Consider the following 16655-nt stretch of genomic DNA (forward strand, 5'->3'; position numbering starts at 1 on the left):
CACGGGGGGGAAGTGATGGAGAGCAAGGAGGGCAATGGAAGAGTTTTGATCGAGGTCTCCAAACAAGGATGCTGAAATATATTCCCAGGCCCACAGAAACCACACTGGAAAATTCGCTTCCAATTACGTGCTGTTAGGGACAGAGACGGGGCTGGAAGAGCAGAACTGAGCAGCACAAGCCCATACGGGGCCTCTTGGTGTTGATTAACAAAACAAACAAACAGCGTTGCCCATAATGAGCTCCGGCTCTGAGTGGGGAGGAGTGCTGATTGAAACAGTATTGCCCTGCTGCCATGTGCTCTGGGGTTTGGGATGAGGGACCCGTGCCCTGCAGTGTTGCAGTGCCCACAGCCCTGTCCCTGATGGACCTCTGAGCCCCATGGTGTGGTCCATGGGTGCTGGGGATGCGACCAGCATCTTCCCATGTGTCCCCAGATGTTTTGGTCTCTCACATTGTCATTGTTCAGCTACAGGGCAGAGTGTTCAGATCCAGCCTGCATTCTTCTGGGATGGATTTGTAAGAGCGGATTTCAAGTGAGGACAAAGGATTTTCTCTGGTGGCAGCAGCGGGGTCCATGGTGGCCCTGCCCCTGGTGACTCCCCAGGTCTGGCAGCAGGACCAGACCCCAGGGAAGTGCTCTGTGCTGCTGGGGGTGCAGAGGGCAGTCCAGCACCCAGCCCCTTCCCCTCCACCACAGATCGATGCAGAAATCACACCATTACTAGACTGCTTGTAATAAAACCCCATTGCTTGTAAAACCTCTTTCAAGTGAGCCCCCAGGTGACATTTTTTCCCTGTTCAGCCTGCCCGCAGCACAGCAATGGAGCCAGACCTGCTGGAATCAAGCTGTGGCTCTGGCTCCAGAGGCTCCCAAGACAAGGCTCCATGGCCTTGCCCCACTCCCCCTTCACCTCTCTCCACATCCCCAGGGTTCATCGAAGCCCCCCATTAACTGCTGGTGCTACGAGAGCCACCACCCCGGTGGTGACGTTCTTCTCCTGCCTGCTGGAGAGTGGGGGTGAGCACAAAACGCCCCGTTCGCCTGGCCCTCAGCATCTCCTGAGCTGTGGAGAAGTCCTCAGCGATTTCTCATCTCCAACAACATTTTCACAAGGTTTGTGTGCACCCAAGAACTGAACATGTGAGCCGAGAGGCATAAAAGAACAGGAGAGAGAAGGATGCTGGTGCGAAGCTTCATCTGATTTTCCATCCCATATTTATTTGCAGCACCCCGGGTGTATCTCTGGAGCCTGCTCACACTCTGAAGGTCCCGACTTTCCTGTCGTTGTCCTGAAACACAAAGCAGCTCCAGGGGCCCGGTGTGTCGGGACTGTAATGAAACCCGTCTGGGAGCCGATCACTTCTTTATCTCCCCAGCTCTGTGTTCCTGAGGACCACGTTTTTTAATTTGTGTTGGATAAACAATATGGGATTGTGTACGCAAAGAAGCTCTAATTATCCCCTCGGGTTGTGTTTCCTTAGAGGAAATGAACTGGGCACGTTGTTCCCGATGGAGAGGCACATTGGAGCAATCGCTTCCAGATTTCTCCCCGTGCCACCAGAACCCAGCAGCTCCATGGCCGATGGAGGGATAGGAGAGGGGGCTGCGTGCTCGTTCCCAGGGGCTGCAAAGGGCACGGGGGTCCCTCCTGCCTGAACAACCACCCCCGAAACGTGGGTGCTTCCAGCACAGCTGGAGCCTGGGGGTTCCGGGAACGAGCCTCAGGCAGCAATGGGGTTGCTCTGGGTGGTCAGAGCTGCCAAACCCACCAGCCCCGGGGTGTCCCTTGTTCTGTGCTGCTTTGCCCCCCAGCCCTGCAGCCTCCCTTTCTGCCCCGGCCCCTTTCTGCTCCCCAGCCAGCTCTGCCCTGCGTCCCTTGCTCCATCAGCGTCGTTGCTGCATCTGCCCAGCCACCTCCTGCTGCCACCCCATCCGCAGGGGCCTCTGCTCCCCAGGCTTCTGTTTAAGGCCAGATCCTGTGCAAGCGGCTACAGCCACCAGGACTCTCTCCTGGAGCCCTGTCCCCACCCCGGGTCGGAGCCGCTGTGACAGCAGATCGATTTGCCTCATCAAATAGGAAAGAGCAGCAAGTGGATGCAGACTAGAAACCAGCCTCTCATCAGTGCAAACCGCCGAGAGTAGTCTGAACTCAGATCTTTAATCCTTCCTACCAGGAGCTTAAACTGCGGGCTCGCACCCTGCTGCCCGGGGAAATATTCCCTACAGAAAGTGCTTGGAGGCTGCGAGGGAAATTATCTGCCAGAGATCACTTAGCATTCGCATGGGCCCAGGCCGGGTTTGGAGCCTCTCTTAGATAAGCCTTTACTTACAAGAATTGCCTGGTTGTTCACTGAAGCTGCGAGCTGCTGTAGAAATGGCACCTCATTCCCTCCCCGGGGGCGGGACAGCCCCGGTCTCCGGACAGATTGCCGCGGTCAGACAGATTGCCGCAGCCGCAGATGCTCCTCGATAACCCCCCCGTGGGCACGATCATCCCATGCGAGAGAGATGAACCATGAATCTTCCGTATTTATCCCTGCTCCACAACACTCACCCATCTTTATTTACACTGCCGACAATTGCTTTGGGCTATTTTGGGGCTTTAACGCTGATTGTATCTTTAATGTTATGGGCAGTTAACTTGGCGGCGGGGGAGTTAATGGGGGAGGCTTTCACCTCTCCGGAGACCTGACATCAAACCCTCTTTATGGCAAGTGAAAACGAGCGTGGTGGATCCTCCTCCGAGTCCACTGACCTCCGTGGATCATCACGGGCTGGAGCTGCCGGGCAGCCCGGGGATGGGACGGGTGCCCGGGGGGGGACCGCGGGGACCGCGGAGGAGGACGGAGCCCTGAGCTGGCTCCGGGAGGGGCGGCTGCTGCGGGGGGGCAGCCCCTGCGCCCCCCAGCCCGCTGTCTGTTCCCGAGGGTTTGCATTGCTCTCCCTGCAGCGGAAGGGTGAGCTGGGGCAGCTGCGAGCGGGCAAAGGGCTCCCTGGGCGGGGGATGAACCGAAATGAGGGTGGGTGGGCCCGGGAGATTTGGGGGTTTGGAGCTGCAGGGACGAGGGGGAATGTTGGGTTTGGGGCTCATTCCGACGTGCGAGGAGGACGGGGGGACATGCGCTGAGTGCGGCGGTGCGGGGGGGGGGGACCGCGGCCCCTCGCTGCCCCCCCGCAGCCTCGTTAGCAAACTGCAGCGAGAGGCCACACGGTTGTACAAGTGTAACATAAACCGGCCATTCCCCGTGCTTACTCGCTGGGAACCGGCTTTACCCAAGGATTTAAATTCAATTTGTTTTATTGAAGTTTCTTTTTTTTTTTTTTTTTTTTTCCTTTTCCCTACCGATGCATCAAACTATCATTTTACTGAGATCAGCTGCTTTCAGCCTCCTCTTACACCCCCTCCACTGCTCCCGCTCTCTTCCTCGCCCCCCACATCCCAGTGTCTGGATGAGCCCTCTAATTCTTTCTCCTCTTTCAAGCCCACCAACGCTTCCTGCGGTATTAGCCGGAGAAATGCCATGAATTTCCTTTGTGTTCCTGGTTGAAAAAGGCGGAGGGGGGGTTGGAAGGAGAAAAAGCACAGCGCGTGGCAGCGCCAGGGCTGACAATAATCGCTGCGGTTTTTCTCCCAGCCCCAAGTTTATCCCTGTGCAATTCAGCGTAGGAAAGCTAATAACGATGTGTCAGGAAGACCTGATGTATATTTGCAGAGTTGAATGGCTGGGCCAGCAATGCCTCCTGCACCACCACCCGGGGCTTATTTGTGCCTGAGGACCCTAGCCCTTTCATGCTGTTTTAATATTAGTGATTTAGAGGGGTGGTTTCTTTTATTTTTGAGCGTTCTTTAATTCTCTCTCCTGACCACCCCCCCCAAAAAAAAAAAAAGAAAAAAAGAAAAAAAGGAAGATCCCCGCCTTGATTGCACCTTTGCAGCTCTGAGTGACAGAGCAAGGGCTGCTCGGCAAGCCCCAGCACCCTGGGATAGCAGCACTGGGGCATCTCACCCAGCCCAGTGAGTGTTGGGGCTCATCTGATTTACAGTGTGATTAGTGAAACAGCGGTGACATCAAATAACTGGGAAGTACCCAGAGCAAACCAGCCAGCGTGTTATCAGCTGGTGCCTTCCCTCCGCCTTCGCTGTATCTCGCATTCCTGTGCATGGGTGGGCTCGCAATCAGAGCGTGACCCTGCCCAGATTTATGCCCCTGTTTATCTGTCAGCATGGGGAACCATCTGCGGGGAGGTGCCTTTGAAGCGGGGAGCCCGCAGCGGGAGGATGGACACTCTCGTTTGTCCCCCATCACCCACGGTTCCCTGTGAGAGATGGGGAGAGTCTGGGGATGGGGCAGGAACCCCGCGTTGACATCCCAGCCTGCGTGGGTGGGGTCTTGGAGGCAGGAAGACCCATGCGGGGTGTTCGGAGTGGTCAGGGTGGTCCCTCCCCTCGTACAGCAGAAGGCATGGAGGCTGCTGTGTCCTTTCCGGAGGGAACGCGATCTCCAGGGGCATGAACTGTCTGGAGAAGATAAACCCAGAGCTTACCTCGTTGCAGACCTTGCTTCCCACAGTGGCCAGCACACGTGGCAACGATCTGCAGCCTCGGACAGGACGGGACCTTCCTCCAGCAGCAGCTCCTGAACCCATCACCGGAGCTTCAGTGGGAAGCGCAGCCTGGCTCGTGGGGTTTCCAGTCTGCTTCCTAGTTTCTAATATTTGAAAGCGTTTGTCCACAACACCTTTTTATTTAGGTTCCTTAAATCTGGGAGGGCCTTGGGCTTGCAAGAGCTCCCACAGATGCTGGTCAGTGTCAGATAGGAGTAGGGGAATAACAAACCTATTACAGAAAAACAAAAAAGGATTAAATTCTTGCCTACCTTAAAGTCACAAATAAAGGGAAGGCATTAATGAGATGCAGTTCTTCATCCCAAGCACAGCATCCTCTACTGCTTCAGTATTTTGGCTCCTTGCTATACCAACAGCAACACAGGCCTTACACCTCACAGATGGTTTGTTCTGGGGAGATTCCCAAGTTACATCTTCCCTCTCTGCCTTTTCATACAAAATGGGACCATCTGTCTCTTCCTCACCCCCGTTTCTCCTTTCTGCACAAGTCACGGGCTGATCAGCGCAAACGCGGGGTCTTGCTCCTCGCCAGCCCCCCTCGGAGAGCACAGGTGGGCTCTGGGGTTCCCCAGCTCCTCCTGGCCACCCTGACCTCTGGGTTGCTCACTCATGTGCTAAATCATCAATCATGAGAAATATCACAACATAAACTAGATAAAATGAGCAGGGTTTTTTTCTGCTTGCTCTCTATAGGCACTTCACATGACATACAAACAATGCAGATGATAATTTGCTTCTCAGTTTGGGGGGGTGCTATTACACCCACTGTTTGCCAAGTAACTTACTTCCCTGTTTATTTGTACCAAGGCCGGGGTGCTGATGTGCACAGCTCCTTTTGAGACAGCGAGTGCCGAAGGTCCTGCATGCATGTACAGCATTGCAAACTGTCTGTAGCCTGGCTCGCGTGTGTGCGCACCGATGTGCATTTATGCCTGTGAGAAGGCTCGGGGGTGTGACCCCGTATTGTCACACATGCATCCCTACCTGGGGTCACAGAGCACGGGATGCTCGATGGAGCTGCAAGGAGAGTGAACACGGGGCTTCACCCGTGCTCTACACTTCTGTAGGAAGGGACTGAACGTGAGGTGGCACAAGGATGAGGGGAGCAGGCTTGCCCCAAATCGGGCAGCACCCACCTCTCCGTGGCAGCAGCCTGCACAGGTTTTGCTTCCCTGCTCTCCCCCAGCACCCCCTGCCCTGGTGAGATGATAACGTGGTTATTTCCTAAAGGAGAGAACAACTTCCTGAGTTCTGGGCTCTTCTGTGTTTTATTACCCTGCTCCCTAGCACCCGCCACTTGCAGTGGAGAGTCCCTGCATTGTAACTGCAGAAACAATTATATCTTCATTACAAAAGCAAATTAAGGCGCTTGCTTAATCGAGTTTATTAAATACCAATGAAGTCCCTGGGTAAATGAACAGCAGAGAGCCTTTCCGTGCTCAAGTCAGGAAGGAAGCAGCGCTGTGATGCCGGTGATGGGCTGGCGGGCATGGCCGGGCGGGCAGGAGCACCGTGGGCAGCAGCCCGGTCCCCGTGGGCGTCACAGTCCCCTGGGACGGGCCTGGCACATGGCCCATGGCACGTGGCCTGGCTGTGACACTGTCTTCGAGGTGTGTGCCACAGCTCCAAAACCTTGTGCCCCTCCAGCCTTGTCCTGTCGGGGCTCCCTGGGGCAGCACCACAGCTGGGGGGCTCAGCGGGAGCGCGGGGGCAGAAAGCAGTGTAACCCCCTTTCTCCTTCGCACCAGCACTTCTCCTTCTCTCTCCCATCGCAGCATTCGGACGGTTATTTTTAGCTGCCGTTATTTCCCTCAGGCCAACTTTTCTGTCACATTTCATCCCTTTCTCAGTGTTTCTGGTTGTTACTTTCTCCCTTGGAGATGCCTTCCCTCCCAGATCCCAGCAGCCCCCCCGCGCTCCCAGCCCCGGGGATGGCACAGGGTTTGGGGCAGGAGAACAGGCAGGGCTGGCTGTGCTGGGATCCTCAGGAGGGATTTTGGGCACCCCTCCCAACACCCCCGAGGGGACGCGGTGCTGGCGTCGGGCGGGAGGAGCTGGAAATCCCCTGGCAGCGCCAGAGAGCGGGTTTGGGGTTTGCTCCGGCAGCTTCGTGGCCGGGGAGGGGGACTGGGAGGAAAGTGGGGGGCTGAGGGCACGCCGGGTCTGCTGGGGTTCCTTCGCCCACCCGAACCAATGGCAGTGGGGACCGTGGGCTTTGCTTCATCTCAAAGGCGTCAGCAGGAGGGTGGAGGCTGCAGCGATGAGCCCTGAGCCTCGTGTCTCCCCTGAGGTTCACGTGGGTGCCAGGCGGTGGTGAGGGACGGGCACTGGATGTCCCCCCAGCTCCATCCTTTCGCAGGCTGGTGGGCATCAAGGCACTGGGGCTCTTCCTGCTCCCCAAATGTTGTTTTGCTTTGAAAATGGTTGAGACTTGGATGAATGGATTTTAAAAAACAAACGTGACTTATTAAAAAGCAAACCAAACCAAAACCAAAACCATAACCAAAATGTCAGGGCTGGTTTGAAATGGAAAACAGGGTCTGGGGAGATAAAAAAAAAAGACGAAGAAATAAAAAGAAGACAAGAGTGTTTTCTATTGAAATGCATCAGGGGCTGCCTTTCCCCAGCTTCCCTTTGTGCTTCCCCCCCAAGCTCTTCTCGTCTTCATCCTGCTGCTGCTCCCCATGCAGGTCTGTCCCCCCAGCCCCACTCACAGCCCAGCGATACCCAGCGAGGGTCCTGCCTGTCCTGGCTTTGTGCCCATGGCTGTGCAGGGCTGGGGGGGCCTGTGCAGCCCTCCTGTTCCCCCCCGGTAGCAGAAAGCCCATGAGCAGCAGTGAGGGGTGTCTTTGCATGGCAGCGTGCCCAAGCGCATCAGCCCAGCCACCAACAGCCTGTGTTCACTCTGCCACAACATCCCAACCTTCCTTTGTCCCTGCGGTGAAAGCAAAGCCCAGACTTGCTTTGTGTCAGCTCAGTTCTCTTCCCTCCATCGGGGCTGCTGGACCTCAGAGGACACATGGGCAGCCCATTGGGTCTCTCTGTTCCCATCCCGAGGGATGATGCTCCTGTGCCAGCAGCATCAGCTGTTGAGCACCGGCAGTGGCTTTGCTCAGCTCCCCTTGGGTGCTGTGACCCTCCTGGGACAATGCCATGAAGTGCTGATTGGGTGCCCTGCAGGGACCTTCGTGCTTTAAGATGATGCTGTAGGAAATCCGGACCCCCAAAAAATGGAAAGAAACCTTCCCGCTGAGTTCCCAATATAGTAACAGTGCTTCTGCTTGTCCTATTTCCCAGTGGCTCTCATGCACCTCGCTCAGCAGCACGGGCTGTTCCCTGGGCTGCTCCCAGGGCACAGGCATCTCTATTGTTGGGTTTTCTGGTGTGTGGTGTTTATTTTTATTTACTGCATTGTGTTTGGCCCAGCTGGCTGGAGCGCTGGCACCAGCGCCCACTCAGGACAGCCTGCTCTGCATCACGCAGGAGCCATCACAGCTTTGGGACCTCCGTACATTGTGCTGAGGCTGTGGGCAGGCACAGAAGAATTTGGGCTTTCAGAAAATGTGCCCAGACCAGATAGGTCTGTTTTAGCCCAGAAAAGCACCAGACATTTCTATAAATAATAAGAAAGCCCCCGTGGCACTAGGCAGGAATAAACACCTCCTGTGCTCAAGCCCTACCGCTCCAGGGCATAAACCAACCGCTGACCTGCAGGGTTAAGATGAAACGGTCCTTAAGGGCTTCCTGCAATATTTCCTTTAAGAGCTTTTCAGTACTTCTTGCACTTACAGTTAGCAGACCCAGGAGGCTGTGGGGAGCTGTGGGATGGGGCTGGGCCAGTCTGGGACAGCAACTGGTGTGGGTGCTGTGCCTGGTGTCCCCAAGCGTCATCTGCGCCCTGGGATTGCAGGTACCTTTCCTTCTGCTCTTACGGGGCATCATCTTATGTTTTCTCAGACTAGTGGGTCAAACCTGAAGTCTGAGATGCTGCGGGTGTCTGTGGAAGCCCAAGGGGTCCAAGCCTGGGTGTTTTGGGGCAGCAGCCATTGCGGGGGGTTGGCTGGACAATCCAGCCCCAGTCTGGGTCACCGTGAATTGCTCCTTGCAATCCACACTTTGCTCCAGTCCTGGGCCCCAACACACATCCTTGAGAAACCGTCCAGCCTAGAATTCACAAAACTATACGAACTGCTGAGTGTGTCCCTCCCAGGCCACGTGCCCGACACCGGTGACGGCTCCTGGTCCCTCTGCTGCCCTGGCACCAGCTGCCAACGCCTCCACAGCGTCTCTGTTCTGCGGGCTGGTGGGGAGGGGGTGGATCAGTGCTTGCAGCTGCTCCCCGGCGCTTCCCATCTCCTCCCTGCTGGCCCAGCACCTGGGGCCTCACCTCACTTCTGAAGTTCAGGTTTATTACCTTGTGTATCACGGGCTGTTTGTAACAAATCACCGCAGAGAGAAAACACAGAGATTGCAATGGCTTGGACCAAGCAGCAAACCCAGGTTATTTATATTTTATAATGTGAAATCTATGCTTGCTCTACAAGGGCTTGGGAGGGAGATGCCTTTCAAGCTCCTGAATAGCAAAATAAGGCTTGAAAGCAAACACGGCTGGGGTGTTTTCCATCATTTAAAGCACGGGTTTAACATTTTTCTTCCTGTTTCTGTCTCCCTCTCCTTTCTTCCATCAGCCTCCGCCGAGGGTGCCCGCAGCCGGGACACACACTGTGCGGGGGCGCTAGGGTGGGGGCGGGCTGGGGGCTGCTGCCTGCAAGCACAGCTGAACCAGGACGTCCGTGGGACACCGGCTGTGTGTTCCTGCAGGGTTATGCCCGCTGATGTCGCCGGGGCCGTGGGCTCCATCACGTTCCTGCTGGCATCCCCCCCAGTGCCAGCACTGGGATCCGGGGGGGGTGGGATGAAGCCCCCGTCCCGGGAGCTGCCCGGGTGACTGTGCGGTGGGTACCGGGCTTGGAGCAGCCCCCGGTCCCGGGGGTCGCACCCCGCCGGGCTGAAGGGCTCGGTGTCGGGGAGCGTCGGCTACGGGTCTCCCTTCCCCGGAGCGGGGGGGCTGCGGGCTGCGCCCACTGTGTGTGCTTTGGGGTGCAGCTGCATCGCGTGGGATGAAGGACCCGTGGAGGGTCGGGGGGGAGCCGAAGGGTTAGAGGGGGGGACAAGGCGCTCGGGGGGCCGTACTGCCACGCTGCCGCTAGGGGGCGATCTCGGCTAAGGAGACCCCGAATCCGGCTTCTGGGAGGGCGGGGAGAGGCGGAGGGGAGGGAGGGGGGGTGGGAAGAAAAGAACAGAGGAGAGGAAAGCAGAGGAAGGGAAGAAGGAAGGGCCAACACAGTGGTTTGTTATGATGAGTACTTCATTCAGGCAGGATGAAGTACAAACAAGATAGATGTCTGACCTTCAGCCCCTTGGCACAGGGAATAGCCCTGCTCACTGCTCTGGGGGTGCAGGGGAACTGGAGGTGGTTTGGGTTCCTGAAACCCATCCTACCAGGTGCTTTTCTGTGCTCTCTCGGTGGTAGCAGAGGCCTGAGAACGGGGATTTGCTATGGAAAGCACATTCAGGTGAAGCATTTTGCATGTGTCATCATTCGGCAGCTCCCAAAGCCACAGCAACTGAGTCATCAGGAGATGACTAAAGTCAGCCCTGCTCTGGAGACGAGGGCTGGAAATCAAAGTGGGGACTGGGAAGTGACCTGGTTTGGTGTTCAGCCAAGGCCCGGGACAAAGCCGGGCTCTAGAATGCTCCTTCCGAATGCTCCTTCTGGGTCAGGGAGCCTGGTGCAGATTTGCTGGATGCTCCGCGAGCATCCGTCTATCCCAGTGCTGCTGGACCAGTCCAGAGCCCAGTGACTTGAGGATGCGCTGGTTTTCCATGTGGGTGTCTCTGCTTTGCAAAAGAGAAATGAGAAGGATTCTGCCCTCCTGATGTGGGACCCTACAACCACGGTGAAGTGAGAAGCATCTGCTCTCCCCACGGTCATGCATAAAAGAGATTTGCAAAGTTAGCTTAGCTTTTAAGTCAATTCATCAGCAGAGTTGCAGGTGTCAAAGTGGGTTAGCAGAAGAAAATCTCAAGAAAATAAGCAGATGGGTGATGAACAGCCAGCAAAATAAAATCACCAGAGTGCTTTGTCTTGCTTTGCTGGAGCAGCTGATAAGCTCGCAGAGCATTGCAAATGCTGCAGGACAAATCCTGCTGCCCCATCATGAACAGGAGAGGGCTTGGCCCCCAAAAATCAGGTTTGTCAGGAGTTCTCCCTCCATAAAGTGGGAATATATCACCACACCTTGTCACGGCAGCAGAACATTGTGCCTTGGCAGGAACAGAACTGCGGTGAGGAGCCCATTGGCTCTCAGTTGGAAATGTAAAGGAATTCAGAAGCATTTTTGAGGGTCTAAAGGGAAAAAGACAAGAGAGAAAGAAAAAAGGAGGTGAACGTAAGAACTTGGGTGTTTCTATAGCAGCAGCAACGCCCCGCGATCAGCGGTGGAGCAGGTGGGAGCGCAGCACGTCACTCAGCACAGCGTGGGGACAGGGCTGCCAGCAGTGAGATAAGAGCTGGGCCCACTGATGTCCCACCGCCCGCGCCGGGGCTGGACCCCTCCCCGGGGAGATGCCGACAGCGGGGGGAGGAGAAACCGCCTGCCCAGGGCCCCCGCGGGAGCGAGGGGGGAGGTAGAGCCGGGAGGGACCCGAGGAGCTGAAATGCGCTGTGTTCTGCTGGCGTTTCCCAGCCAAAGGACTTTTCTGGGGCAAGCGGCAGATTCTCCCAGATGAGATGCTGGTGGGTGTGAGGGCCAAGGGGCAGGGGGGTGCAGGGCCGGTGTCCCCCCAGAGCTGCCCCTGCACTGCACGGTGTGAAAGGGGATGGGGGGGCAGAGCAGAAGCACCAACCTCCCCGCGCCCAGCGCTCCCGGCAGAGAGTGTCCCCAGGACAGGAACTGAGGAGCTGGTGGAGAGTCAAGAGAGCAGCTGAGAAAACACATTAATGCACCATAAAGAATGTCTTTGCTTCCCAATGATCTTTTTTATTACTATTATTTATTCATTTATACTCTGCTGCCTTGCTTTTTCTTCTTTTCCTTTTTTCCCCTCTTCTCTCTTATCCCAGGCCTTTCAGTGCCCCGTACCCCCCCCTCCACCCCTGGAGACCGCATTGCAATGCTGTCTGATCTCCAGGCCAAGGCGAGGGCTGGCGGGAGGGTGCGGGGCCATCGCCGTGCCCGGCGCACGAGCAGGACAGCGCCCGCGCTGGGGCCGGCCACAGCTCCTCCAGCGGCCACATGTTTAGATCCTAAGAAGACTGGGATAGAAACACCAAGAAAAATAAATATTTTACAAACACAGTAACCGAAAACCTAAACAGGAACCCGCCGCTTCTCTCTGCCCAGCGCATGCTACTGAATCCAGCGAGCTGCGCGTATATTTCACAGCTGTGCCACTGACACTTTATTTCCTTACAAAGGAATGCTATGCGGCTACAGCATAACATCAGGCAACTTTTATGTAGTTTGGGGAATGAAATGAACTTATCTTGGGATGCTGGGCAGCTTGTGGGCCGGTAACGTCACGCTGCTCCCTGCAGCCTTGCCTTGGCACGGCTTGGGAAACACAAGCCTTGCTCCTCCACACCCAGAAAACACATTGGGAGCCTGGACCTGGCCAAGCTCCGGTGCCAGGGCACGAGGGATGGGTGGAAAGATGGGTGAATGGATGGAAGGATGGGCGGATGGATGGAAAGGTGGATGGATGGAAGGATGGGTGGAAAGATGGATGGATGGAAGGATAATGGATGAATGGAAGGATGGTGGATTGATGGAAGAATGGTGGATGGATGGAAGGATGGCAGATGGATGGAAGGATGGATGGATGGATGGGTAGATGCATCGTGAACAAAACCCATTTCTGACACTGAGTGCTGCCAGCTCTGGCCATTCTCCTCTTGCCTCAGGAAGCGACTGAGCTCTTTCAGGTGGCAGCTTTCCCAGCTCCTATTGGCACTCTCTGAAGACCAAAAAAGACCTTGTATTTTTGCCTTGTTATTTCAGGGACCTTCAGGAATGTACGAGGTGCCTCCCAGAGACACGCACCCCTTTCTGAGAGAGAAGGAGGTTAGATGGTCCCAGACCAAGACATTACAGCACATGGTGCTGTGGTCGCTGGCTTGGCTCACCAAAAGGGTGACCACCACTGCTCAACTCTCACCGGTCACACTGAATCACTCACTCCCTTTGCAGAGCAATGGGGGAATGAATGAGCACAAGGTGCTTTATCAGCCTCTCAACCCTTGACACAGGGTAGGACTGACCCTCAGGACCCTCGTCCTGTCCCCTTGCACCCCCCACCCCTGCACCAGGCACCTGGGCTCACGTCTGCAAGCTGCCACCCGCTCTCTCGCTGTCCCCAGGGGAGATGTATGTGTGTGCTGGGTGCTTTGTCTTGGTAGTTGAGCTTTTTTGTTGTTGTTGTTATTTTTAATCCGCATATTGTTCTGGATTTGCGTCAGAGACAGCAGGTTGGAGAATTGTGCCTGGCTCTTGGAGCAAAACGTGTCCAGGTTGGAAACGCTCCCCCCAGCTCCAGGTTGGAAATGCTCCCCTCCAGCACAGCTCCGTTGCCCTGCAGCAGCGTCCGCTGGGTCTGGCGGGCTGTGGGACAAGCTGCCAGCCTTTCTCCCACAGCTTTCAACAGCTTTTCATTCACCACCTGGAGCCCCAAAACTCTTGGTGTAAGACCCAGCGGAGGAGCAGGGGGCAGGGAAGTGGCTCCCAGAGCCAGCCCGAACTGAGGGCTTGGTCCTGCGCTGTGGTGGGATGCAGCCTCCTGGGGGACAGGAGCTCGATCTGCCCTGGGGACCTGCAGCATCCCACCCCCGGGGCCACCAGGAGCTGCCCAAGAGCCGGGCAAAGGCACGTTCCCTGGGAGCACAGAGCTCCTGGTGCAGGGAGTCTGGAGCATCCCGTGTCCATCCGTCCCAGCAAGGAGAGCAACGTACCCTTGGTGCAGCCCATGGGAAAGACAAGAGGCTGGGGCTCAGACGTGGTGACATCCTTGTCACCGGAGCCATGGTCACCTTCTCCTCCCTGCCCTGCTCCTTCTCTCCCCACTCCCCACCTGCAAGCAGAGACCCCATCTTACCTGCCCCGTTCGGCATCTGCAATAACCTTTCTGCCTAGAGTTTGCACGCCTCAAGGAATGAAAAAATAAACAAACCCACACCAGAATCTCACTGAAAGCAACAGACTGTTCTCCTCGCATGTAAATGTTGCTGCTCTTTTGATTTTAAATGGCTTTAATGCCAAGTTCATCTGCTAATTCCCCGCCTGCCCCATGTGTATTGTATATTAGGAGAAATGTTGTTCTGTATCATGAGCAGTTTATTTTATCGAGTTTAAGAGAAAATCCCATACTGAGATGCTGCAGATAAATATTCATTGTCACATCTGTTTTGGTTTAAGATTGTTGCCTAAAATGTTAAAAATACAAACATATTTGGTGGGGGAGAGGCTGGGGTGGGAGGGTTGGTGTGAGTTGCTGGAGTCTGGGCCTTTAGTGCAGCTCATCAAATGCTTTATCGCCAGCAAGGAGAGGAATCACAATGAGGGTGAATCTCACTCGAGGGAAAGAAAAAGGAAACAAGAGCCCTGACAAGGCCCAGACAACCCCAAAATGGGGGCTCTGCTCCCAAGCGGAGCGGTCGTCGGTGGAGCATCCCCCAGCCCTGCTTGGCGCTGCCTCGGTACCGCTGGTGGTGCCAGAGATTTCCCATTCTCCCCTGCTCGGAGCATCCTCGAGAACCTCTTGTAGCGCCTTACCACCCAACCGTGAGCAACAGACCAACAGCAGCGAGCCCGGGAGGTTTTCCTGGGCTGCCGTGAGGGATGCTGCACCGTGGGGTGGGAGCTGTGGGGACCCGGCGGGACCGCGGGGACTTGGCTGGTGGGTGTGACGAGTGTTCAGCCCATGCACAGCAGGTTCCAGCCCAGCTCTGCCCGGCGGTGGCACGGTGGCCTCTACGTGGAAGCAGTCCCAGCCCTAGCTGACAGATGTCCCCATGATAAATGAGCGTCCCGAATGACTGGCACTAATTAACTCCATTGGTAGCAGTTTTCAGCATGGAGGCCAAGAGCTGAACAGGGTTCTTCTGTCTCCAGGAGGGGTCTGTCCAGGCCACACTTGAGACCCAGAGTGGTGGCACAGCGTGTGACAATGCCAAGGAGACTCGGTTTGGCACAGTCTGTGCTGCCCCTGCTCTGGAGATAAGCAGAGCCCTTCCCTCCAAGGCTCTGCCAGTCTGTTACCTCTGCTCAGCACTAACATTTTATTTTACATTTAAATAAAATAAACTCACTTGACCTTATTTCTTTTTTCTCTTTTAAAGCTTTTGCAGCTCTACCGAATGCAGCCAGCGAATATGGGAAGGCATAGTAATAAGGATAACGCTTTCCACTTACTGAGCACTTTATATTCTCCAAGCACTGTACAAACATTAACTAATTAAACAGAGCGAAGAAGCAGCCCTATGCTCTGTCCTAGTGCTGGGAAATGGAAACAAGGAAACTCTGAACCAATATGTCAATAACATCAAAGTCCTATTGTCCTGGGCTTGGCTTTGTTGCAAAGGAATCCGAAATTGTCTCAGAGTTTCCGACATGGCTTCGGGCTCTTCACACTTGGAAAACAAGTGTGAAAAAAATGTTTCAGAGTCAGAAGACAAACCCTGATCAAAGTTGGCAGAAGTGGCCACGGAGACCCCGGGACTGCAGGCTCCCCCTTTGATGCCGCCTCATGTGGGAGCCATCCCGGCGGCTCTCGCACACAACCCCGAGCCCTTCCCCAGGGCTGGCATCTTCCTCGGGGCCCTCTCATCTGCAGCGGGGGGATGTTTCCTATTAAGGATTCACACTCTGGTTGAGTTACATTCCTAATTGTGGAGACTTTAACGGCCCTAATAGGAAACACACCCGCAGCGGAGTCCCTGTGAGTGGTTCTCCCATCGGAGCGGCCCTGGGGACGGCTGCCACATGGCGGGGACCCGTTTGTCACGCTGCCTGCACAGCCTGGGGGGACACGGGACTCTCTGGGGACCCCACTTCAAGCACCTCACTGTGCAGCGGGTGCCGTGCTGGGTGCCCAGAGCCCCCACCGCTGCCCTGGTGGGATGGTCCATTCAAGGAGAGCCTCTGAATTGGCCATCCAGTTTGCAGGAGCGTTCACAGCCCCAGAGGCGGGAGGGGTGCAGGTCAGAGCAGGGACCATGGACGCGTTCTCCAGACCTTTCTTTTTCACCCTCTGCCCAAGCAGGCTGGTACGGAGCTGCTCCCTGCGCGTCTGTTGGAAGAAGGGAGTTAATAAATGGGCCAGAGAGGTTCTGGCCATCTCCAAAACACCCCAACCAGAAGCAGGGGTGCCTCAGTCCCAGCTCCCGCAGCAGCTTGGCGATCAGGGCTCCCCCCAAAGAGCAGCCACCATCTTATTCAGCAAACCAAGGTGACCTTTGGGTGACGCCAGTGCTCAGGTGTCCCATTCATCATTGGGACAACCCACATGGCTCTGGGAAAAGGTCACCTGAGCTGTACCAGCCCTTCCCTTTCACATTTATGCTCCTGCCAAATTAATTCTTCATCATAAAACCAAATGCCCCCATTGCAATTATTTGATGTTTTCTGAATCAGGATGCCTCCTTTCCTCCTTCCCATCACTCCCTCCATTACTGAGAGACACCAAAGGGAAAGCATCAGCCCATGCATTTTTAGGACAAACTCCTTAATTCTGGGGATGTTCTGGCCAAATCTCTGCATTTTTCTGTGTCTGCTTGACAGCAATACCTGGTGATGTCAGACAAGCCTCTAGGGCCCTCAGCTCTCATTACCAGCCTGTCTAATTAAAGAGAGATGCTGTTGCTGACTGCTTTTGGTGAGCGACGGCGGGGATGCAACAAATGCCAATCTCCATCACACAACGGAAAGCACCCAGGTCGGTGTTTTCAGGGCCTGGATTTTCAGGGCAGAG

The 16655-nt window shown here is 55.6% G+C and overlaps 1 long non-coding RNA gene across 1 annotated transcript; it reads left to right on the plus strand.

Moving 5' to 3' along the window:
- The first annotated feature begins 8477 nt into the window (after positions 1-8477).
- Positions 8478-14088, plus strand: LOC110363871 (uncharacterized). The gene is made up of 2 exons (XR_002422244.2): positions 8478-9128; positions 12692-14088. It is a non-coding gene; the product is annotated as an uncharacterized LOC110363871 (long non-coding RNA).
- Positions 14089-16655: the final 2567 nt, after the last annotated feature.

This window comes from Columba livia, chromosome 12, assembly GCF_036013475.1.
Source record: "Columba livia isolate bColLiv1 breed racing homer chromosome 12, bColLiv1.pat.W.v2, whole genome shotgun sequence".
Taxonomy (NCBI): domain Eukaryota; kingdom Metazoa; phylum Chordata; class Aves; order Columbiformes; family Columbidae; genus Columba; species Columba livia.